Genomic DNA, 9,114 nt, shown 5'->3' with positions numbered 1-9,114 from the left:
CTTTGAGTACACGAGAAAGCGGTTCGTACGTTTGTTCCGCGTATCGCGAGAATGTCAGAAGCTCGCGAGAATGTCAGAATGACACCATAGCCACTGAGCAACCACGGCGCGTCATTATGAGGCACGCCATAGTTGGGGAGCCCAGAATAATTTGGACTAGCTGGGGTTCTTCAACGTGCACCTCAATCTAAGTACACGGGTGTTATCGCATTTCGCCCCCATCGAAATGCGGAAGGGATTTGATCCCGCGACCTCGTGCTTAGCAGCCGAACACCATAGCCACTAAGTAACCGCGGCAGGGTAATTTCGCTGCTTACGCAGCGACAAAACCGTCCCTCACGTCGGACAAAAATCTGGGCTGATCCCGGAAATAGCGCAATTCCTTGCCGACCCGCAGCGGAGGTGAAGCAAGCTTCAAACACTCAGCAAAGTGAAGCGAAAAGTGCATACAGTCTTTGAAATCGCGCATGCAATATAGATAAAGCCTGCACCAGCGAGCGGCTTGGCTGAAGGCTGCTGGGACCCAAGACCTCCCAGCCTGCATCTGAGGCGGCGGCACCCGCCTCCTGACATGCGTGTCGGGGGGTGGATAGATGAGCTTATCCGTTGGACACTAAAGTTTATTCTATCTATCTATCTTCGTGCTGTCGCTTCCAGGCCAACGAAGCGGCGAGAACAGAGCGCTCAGAAATCTCTCGGCACACGTCGCATCCTGCCCCTTTCGCAGATAGCTTTCAAGATATAGGCATGCGCATCTCTCGTCAACGAGAAGCGGCGAGAACACAGCGCGCGAAGCTATCAGCAGTCGGCGCACCCTATCTGCACCGCAGATCGCGTTCAAGACATGGGCCGCGCGCGCGGCGCATAGTGTTTCCAAGCGGATGGATAAGGCGCTAAAGAGCGATACCAGCTTATAATGATCGCAGCGTCATCAGTGCACGTGGCGCCGCCACTTGCAGTATAGTTTGCTCGACTCCCCAATTCGCCTTGCGCCGCCGTCCGCAGCAGTTCGTGTTGACGCAGCGCTATCGTTTATACCAGTCGTATCAAGTTTCATCACATTGATAATGACACCGGGTTGCGTGGAGATGAGTAAGTTGTACAATGCTTGCACATGCTTAAACAACTCCCTGAAGAGCTTCTGCGTGATTTTGTTCTTTTTCTGTTTCTTTTTTTGGGCAGTATGAAGGCCTGTGAAGTACGAGGTATCGTGCAGCAGGATGGGGGAGGGGGAGGGGGGAGCTGTTAGTCGTACGAGTGGCCAACAATCTGTGTCGTTTCCCTTCGCTCAAGTGCTCCACGCACGCATTGGAACGCGTATCTATGTATACTTATCCAGCAATAAACCAACGGTTGTAAGTACAGCGCTCGTGTCTGTTTACTCTGCGTTCCTCCTTTTCCCTTCCCTGTAAACAAACACCACGTTTTTATCACGGCCAAATTAACCGGTCCAGCGAGCCAATACTCGGGGCTGATGCAACCCGCCTCGACATTCACTCGGCCCGACCTGCCAACGTATGAGACGAACCGAGTGTCCGCACTTCATCCTCACATGCCGACTCGCCTCGACTTTGTCGGGCTCGTGCAAACCAACTTGCAGAGGGTGACGTCACGAAGCTGTGGCGCCAACGCCACCGCTACCACATTCCGCGCGAGCGAACGCATGAAACAAAACAAAAATTAACAAATATGAAAGCCTTTTTTCACAACTTCTTCTTGGAGGTATACATATTCAGGTGGTAGCAATATGCACAAAATTTGCCAGGCACGATGGAAGGCACAGTGCGCACCTGTCCTGTGTCCTCCCTCGTGATTCGTCAAATATTGTGCTCGTTCCTGCCCTCCAAACGTGTCCTTATTTGTCAAAAGCATTGTCTTCATGACGAGGGTTCTTTCCTTCGGCGAATATTTTATTCATTGAGGTGAAAATGAATAGAGAAGTCGTTGTCGCCCTTTGTAGGCGACGGCTACGACTTCTCAGTTGGTTACTAATATAGGATAAAATAAAGTACAGTGTGTCCGTAATGTCATGGTGTGCTTTTTATCGGTCACAGGAAAGCAACAAAACAAGATAGAAATGTGAAATCTTCACCAAATTAAAGGAAAACTCTCCAAGTTTCCTTCGTATGGTGTGCGAGGGTGTGCGCACACAGGTGATGACGCAGCACCACGAACTGTGCAGCAATGGATCAGCCCACGCCCACGCCAGACGAGATGTGGACGGTACAGAGCAAAGTGTGTTCTGTGGCTTGCTAAATTCGAACCCGTGACCAACGTGCAACGTGAATATCGTGTCGTGCACAACGAAGCGCCACCATTTATTAATTTAAAACAGAAAATCACAGACGTTATTCACCCTGTTAAACCAGACGTCCTTAACCGTGTCTGGGAAGAACTGGAACATCGTTTAAATGTGTGTAGGGCAACAAATGGAGGCCCCCTCGGACTGCACTGAACAGGTATGAAACTTGGGGAGTTTTCCTTTTATTTGGTGAAGATTTGACATTTCTATCTTGTTTCGTTCATTTCCTGTGACCGGTGAAAAGTGCACCATGACTTTACGACACATTGTATTCGAATTCTGGCAACAGGTCATTCATTCATTCATTCATTCATTCATTCATTCATTTTGTCGGTCGGTCGGTTAAATGGAGCCGGCCGGCCGGCCGGCCGGCCCCATTTGCCGACTCCATTTCGAACACTAGCTGCGTCATTCCGGTTCACTCAAATAAAACAGAAAAATCTAGCGGCACTAATGATGGAAGTCTTAAGTGTTTAAGTTGAAACATAGTCCGCAGATGTTTAAGTTATGCAAGTATATGTTTCTTGAAGAAGTACGAATAAGACACAATTACAGTTAACAGTGAACGCATTTGCCCGGGATTTCAAAGAAGTGTGGATGTGCTTTCAATGTTTTGCGGTGAACTGCTTTTGAAGGACATGGACCGTTTGCAAAGATAGTGGCTCAAAGTGGCGAACACGAACACAACTTGTTGCCCCTTACATAAGCAACCCAACCGCGAAGGTAAGAGTGGACAGGTTTCGTAACAGAAACACAATGCAATATGCCTTTTTTTCTCGCTTACGTAATGTTATGTATTGTTCAAGCAACCGTCTACTCCTTTTCCTTATATTTTTGCAGAGCGGGGGATTGATTCCTCCGAGCACCAGCGTTCCGCCCAGTACCGTAGACCCAAGTTGGGTCAAAAAGCTTCATTGACCGTCAGCTCATACACAGTGCACATAGCCAGATACCCAAGATGGCTTCGTAAAGGTTTACGAAAGGCGGCGCATACCCACATACACACCCAGTTACTCAAGTTGGTCCGAGGGCTGATTTCGACTCAGGCTCTCTCCAGAACAGCAGTCAAAATCTCTAACAATTAGACCATGGACTAGCTAGTACCCGAGTTGGCGGGCAAACGGTTAGAGACTCAGCCAGACAGATTAACAGAGAGTCCTCTAAAGTGCCTGAAGTTCCAAAGAATGGCTAATCGCATTAATATGTAGTAGCATAGAGCAAAAGTCTCTATCGAAAAGTTCTTGTTAGCGCGCGTTGTATCACGTACGCTAACAGTGAAGTAGTATTGCGATAAAATAGATATTTATCGTTGCGGGTTCCGCGTGATTTTTTATTTCTTTTTATTATTTTGCGAATGTGGCTATGTGCCCGTCGACCGCGTAGAATGTAATCTTTAAAGATTGGTAAGGTTATATACATTTGCCAAAACTGTTTATCGAAGAACCACGATAGCTCGTGAACCGTGAGCGTCCTCGCACGGCTTATACGTCAAAGCAATAATAATGAAGTCATTACATCATGTGCTCAAACGTGTCTTTTATTTAACAGACACTAGTTACGATGCGTGTCATAGTGTAAAGACAGCTCCACTGAGCTCTGCGAGTGAGCTTTCGAACAATGTCCGTTGTTGAACACTGTAAACACAGTCAAACAGCGAAAAAAGTCCTGGAACTTTTACGTTCTAGGCAATATGCAAATTGCACCACTTTGACATCATTCAGATAGCCCTGTGCCTGCAAAATCAGGCGGCGGGATGATACGTTGCGGGGGAGGGCCGCGTACTCTCCCACCGCGTACTCCCCCAACTGCTTTCTTTTCTTCTACAATTCGTTTTCTAAGCTGTTCGCGTGATAGAATGAAACAGGAATGGAGAAAGGGGCCGACAACGCCTTGACTGAATTTGTACCGATGCCGTCCAATAGATCTTGTGCTACTCTGATCAGACACCGGCTCACGGCCAATTGATTACATTGACAATGTGGGCGGAGCGTCGCTGTAACCACAGACGAAACGGGAAATGTGCGAAAAGGAATAGTAGCGGAAGCGTTCGTCGGAGGGTTAGCCAGTATCTGATAATAACTGGAACATAAGCCAATATTCCTTGCATAAGAGTCCATAGCATGAGCATTGTGGATCGCGCCGCCTCGCTATACCGGCTACGCCTTTTCCAGCGCCTGTAGGCTGCCGCCTTTTTTTTTTTGCCATGATGATGATGGTGGCGGGACTGCGAAAACAGTGCGTTTGCGGTTGTCAGTCGCCTGCGATGGCTGGTTCCGAACGCGCTGAAGCCATCTTGTCATCTCTGAATGCTGAAAAGTGTATCTTCTTCAATGGGATCACATTTCAGAAGATCGAAATATCTCACGGAGGTAGTTTGGCATGAGCGCCCTTAGAATGCTTGTCGCTCAATTTTGATACGAGAGCGTCAAATGGCCCATTGAGCGAGGAAGCCTGCGTCCGGCGTCTGTAACAGCGAAATGGCACCTAAATTCCCATTGGCTGCGGCACCACGGCACGAGCGTGCCTCGACGGAGCAGAGTGCACGAAAGGCAACACCTGCTGCTGCATTAGCGCACCAGGTGTCGCGTGAGAATTACAGCATTAGGAAGGCAACAAACACTATATATTTAATCTATCTTCCATATCGTCACCTGACGCGGTGGCCCAGTGACAATATGGCATTGCGCTGCTGCGCTCGGGGTTACTGGTTCGACACCGGTTGCAGCGGTCCGATGAGGGCGAAATGCCAAAACGCTCGCGCATACTTAAATTTAGGTGCCCGTTAAAGAACCCCAGGTGGCCAAAATTAGGCCAGAGTTCTTCTCTACGGCGTGCCTTGTATTCATATGGTGGTTTCGGCACCTAAAATCCCAGAATTAATTTTTTTTTATAATGTCTCTTTGATATACTCACAACCCCTCACTGACAGGGGTACGATCTCGTTGCTCACGCATAAAACATCGCGCCGAGCGAGTAAATTAGAGTCTATACGCAGTTTCTGAAATGAAGCACGATCACAAGGCTCATTCGCGGAATTTCGCGTCGATAAATGGCATTGTAGGTGACCGAAATTCTTAAATTTCGCTCATATTCTAGTAGCTTGGCGTTGCATATAGAAAACTTTTTCTGACCCTCAAAATCTAATTTTTTTAATCACAAGCGGTTTATCTCAAACATTAATTGTACCACGCTTTATCATGTTTCGCAATCGTCACGTATGCTTTACTTTACTTTCTTGCAGGTAAATCTCAATAACACTTTCTAATGCAACATATTGTCTGCTTAGGTTAATAGGACTATTTCTGTTCAACGCACTTTCAGACTACCGCAAACCACTCGGAAGATATCACTATATCAGCGCAAGAATGAAAATATTGTTATAAAAAAACGCAGGAACGCCTTGTGAACGTTTTAAGGCCTTCGGGGAGCCATTGTGTAGCCTTTCGCTAAAGCGGCTAGCAACAACAATATACGCAAATCTTCCCTTGGAGGCGTAAATAAGCGACATGCATCATCAGCCGGCGGTGGGTGTACGTGCTGTGAACTATTTTGCCTGTGTCGGTTTTCAACTCGACGAAGGGAACCGACATCTCTTTGCCAGAGTGAATTGGAAAATACTCTCACTATCTGAGCGCTTGACGTGAAAACTAAGACACAACATTGCACGTTCGTGTACGACCAACTCAACGCAACCCCAAAACATCATAGCGCCAATCGTTATAAAATATTTGCGTCAGCCACCGCCATCGTTTTCACACGTTTCAAATTTAGCAGGCTTGAAGTCACTATGCTATGTTTTCGCTAGCCTCCTGTATGGGGCCGACGCCGTTACACAACACAGCGATCACTGAGTTTGGTAAACCAGCATAATATTGACGTTCTAGTGAGGCTCGCGTTGAGCTGTTTGTCGGGCACAAGTTCGCCCAAGGTGAAGTGATTGAAGCACCGTCACTCAACTGTGCGTTACAATATATATAAGCTTTGTGTCTCGGCATTGTCATTTTGCTTTGTAAATCAGTAAGAACCGCCGGGGATCGCATAAAAATAATCCTACCGTAAGACGGGTGAGTACGTCGCAGAGGACGGCATGAACAACACCGAAAAAAAAAAATCGGTTCCTATGCCCTTCTTTAGCGGGGGGAAAAAAAAGAAGAGAAAACGTGCTAACGCCGCCATAAGATCTCGTATGGTCATGCCGCATGCTTGGACAATGCGCTTTGTAGAACAAACATATCTATAACCCAGCATCTACCACTGATTAGGACGTGGCATAGTCCACAGATGGTCACTCGACCACTCAACAAGTGGAATTCTCACTGTACGGCATGTTGTTGTCAATAACCAAAACTATTTTATTCGTGGGTGGAAACCTCGTCCAACACACGAGGTAGTCGCGCAATGCGTCTACATAAAATTCGAACGCCAGTAAAAGCAAACAGTATTACTTAGCAGAACTCGTAGCCACACTGTTCGGATCGTCATATGTTTCAGAACTACTCATTCCTGCTAAACCGCTGCTTAGAACTACGGTGAGAGTGCCACAGTAAGGCGATACCAGTGAAACGAATTGTCAGAAATACAAACTGATCTCCGAGGCTGATTGTCGGCTCAAACACGAGCCCACGTACACATCGCGCGGGATGCTCCTTCCGCCTCAACGCCGCAGAAGAATCCCGCCATACCGACTTAAACCACTTCAGTACGTCTCACAGAACTATTTGCCACGGATAAGACACCACGTCATACTAAACAGACCTCGCGACGCGAAAAGAACCACCAGAAACTACCGCTGAGCGCATACCTGGCATACAACACCGAGCGCTCACCCAAGCTAGCATGCCGACTGCCTATAGATGGCGCCACTACGTACGCAGTATGGCGGCGCCTATACTGCGTACGTAATGCGCCCATACTGTGTACTGCGTACTGAAAGCAAGTGTAAATGATGTAAATAAGGCCCTTTTTTCCTTCATTCCTACTACCGGATGTGCTCGTCGATGGGCTTAGTGGATTCTTGGCCAAAACGCCACCTCGAGCCGCTACGATCTTTTATTACGATTGCAAGTGACAACTAGCCCCTCGCTCAGGGATGAGACACTGCTCTACCACCTATGGCTTGGTGTGGCACTTACGAACGCTTACTCTTTCCGTTTTGGAATGGGCGACACACAATAGGTGCGACACCTGTGGTTCTGAAGAAACTATCGAACACCCTGTTGTCCACGCATACCCTCAATAAGACGCCCAGCGTATTTGTCATTATGGCAAAATGGCAAACTTTTGTACCCTGGCCACATCCGTCGATGGCACAGAAAGTTATTCGTGCGCTATTGCAGATTTTGAGGAACACCGGCCTCGCTGACCGATTGTATAGTCCTGCTGCGTGCCCTGTACTGTGTGCGCGCAGTGCTCATTCTCTCCTTCTCTCCCTCTTTTCCTCTTACTATTCATCTTATCCCCAGTGTAGGGCAGCCAATCAGACCCTCGTCTGGTTGACCTCCCTGCCTTTTCTCTCTCTCTCTCTCTCTCTCTCTCTAGCTTTTCTGCCTCCGACTGTACTATAACGTTGAACCTAATTGCATAAAGGATAAATAATGAACTCTTTTTTTCTGGACGATGTAGTTTCCTTAGCAAAAAACGTGAGAAAAGTTTAATTCCATTTCCTTTTTACGTGCACGTACGGCGCTGAGTATGCGCATTAAATGAAAAATGAACTATCTATGCTTGCAGGAATATTTAGACCAAATATTTGTAAGATTCACAGAGCGCTCAAGCCCCTGTAAAACAATGAACTATTTCATGTTTCTGAAATTGCCATTTTTGTAGACTGCTGTAGATTTCCGTGTTATAAAAAGGCGGTCCGCTGTTTATTTTACAGGAAAACTTTGGCAGCTGAATATGCCAGTCAGATATCTGTGAAAACAACAGTGACACTTTTTACAGTGTCCAGCTATTCGTTACAGTAAAAAAAAAAAAAAAAAAAAATTTACTCCACCTGAAAGTAGCTCGGAGCTACTAAGGAAGCCTCATGCGGGTTCTTCAAAGAAATGGTCCCACGTAAAGAAAGTGTTTGGCCTGGTTCTTGGATCGAACCCCGGACCGATTTCTTCCGTGTAGTGGTTGCTCCACCATATACGCTATGACCGAGATACTAGCAGACGACGATAATGCGAGGTGCAATTTAATTGCTAACCCCAAGCTAGGCAAGACACTTCCAGCACAGCTTCAAAGAGGTAGTAAAGATGAAAATTATTTCCCTAGTATTATTAGTAAATCTTTTTTTCTACAGCACCAAAAACTCCACTCTCACCGTGAGGGGAAGCCGTGGTATGCCAGAAAAGGCGCAAAACCAGACGGGTGGCCACTGCGCCTTGAAGATCGCACACCAGTCCGTCTTGACGTCATGAATTTTGAACGCGCCTTCTCGGGACGTAACCAAAGTTAAGGTGAGCTGCGTTTTACACTAAAGAAGCCGCAGGCAGAACTTAGCAAGTCTGAATAACCTTTACTGGGCCACAACTACGAAAATAAAGATACCTAGAAATTCATGACGTCGCACTGACGTACTGGCGCAGACATCTTGGAAAAGAAAAATAAATGTGACCTTCATTTTCTCATCCAGTGATCAACCAATTATCGCGCAACCAACGAAAATAGAATTTTGAAACAATACTTTATCAGCTTGAACTGATTTAGCTTTTGTCTTTAGTGTCCATTTACCAAGTTCGTCCGAGTATCATTACCATTTTAACGTTACGACCTTTCCAAGCCCCTTTGTTGCGATCGTGCGCGGGCCCCGCGCCACCTGTTGC

The sequence above is a fragment of the Dermacentor andersoni genome, chromosome 3 (assembly GCF_023375885.2).
Source record: "Dermacentor andersoni chromosome 3, qqDerAnde1_hic_scaffold, whole genome shotgun sequence".
NCBI lineage: Eukaryota > Metazoa > Arthropoda > Arachnida > Ixodida > Ixodidae > Dermacentor > Dermacentor andersoni.
Note: the sequence above shows the minus strand (reverse complement) of the source record.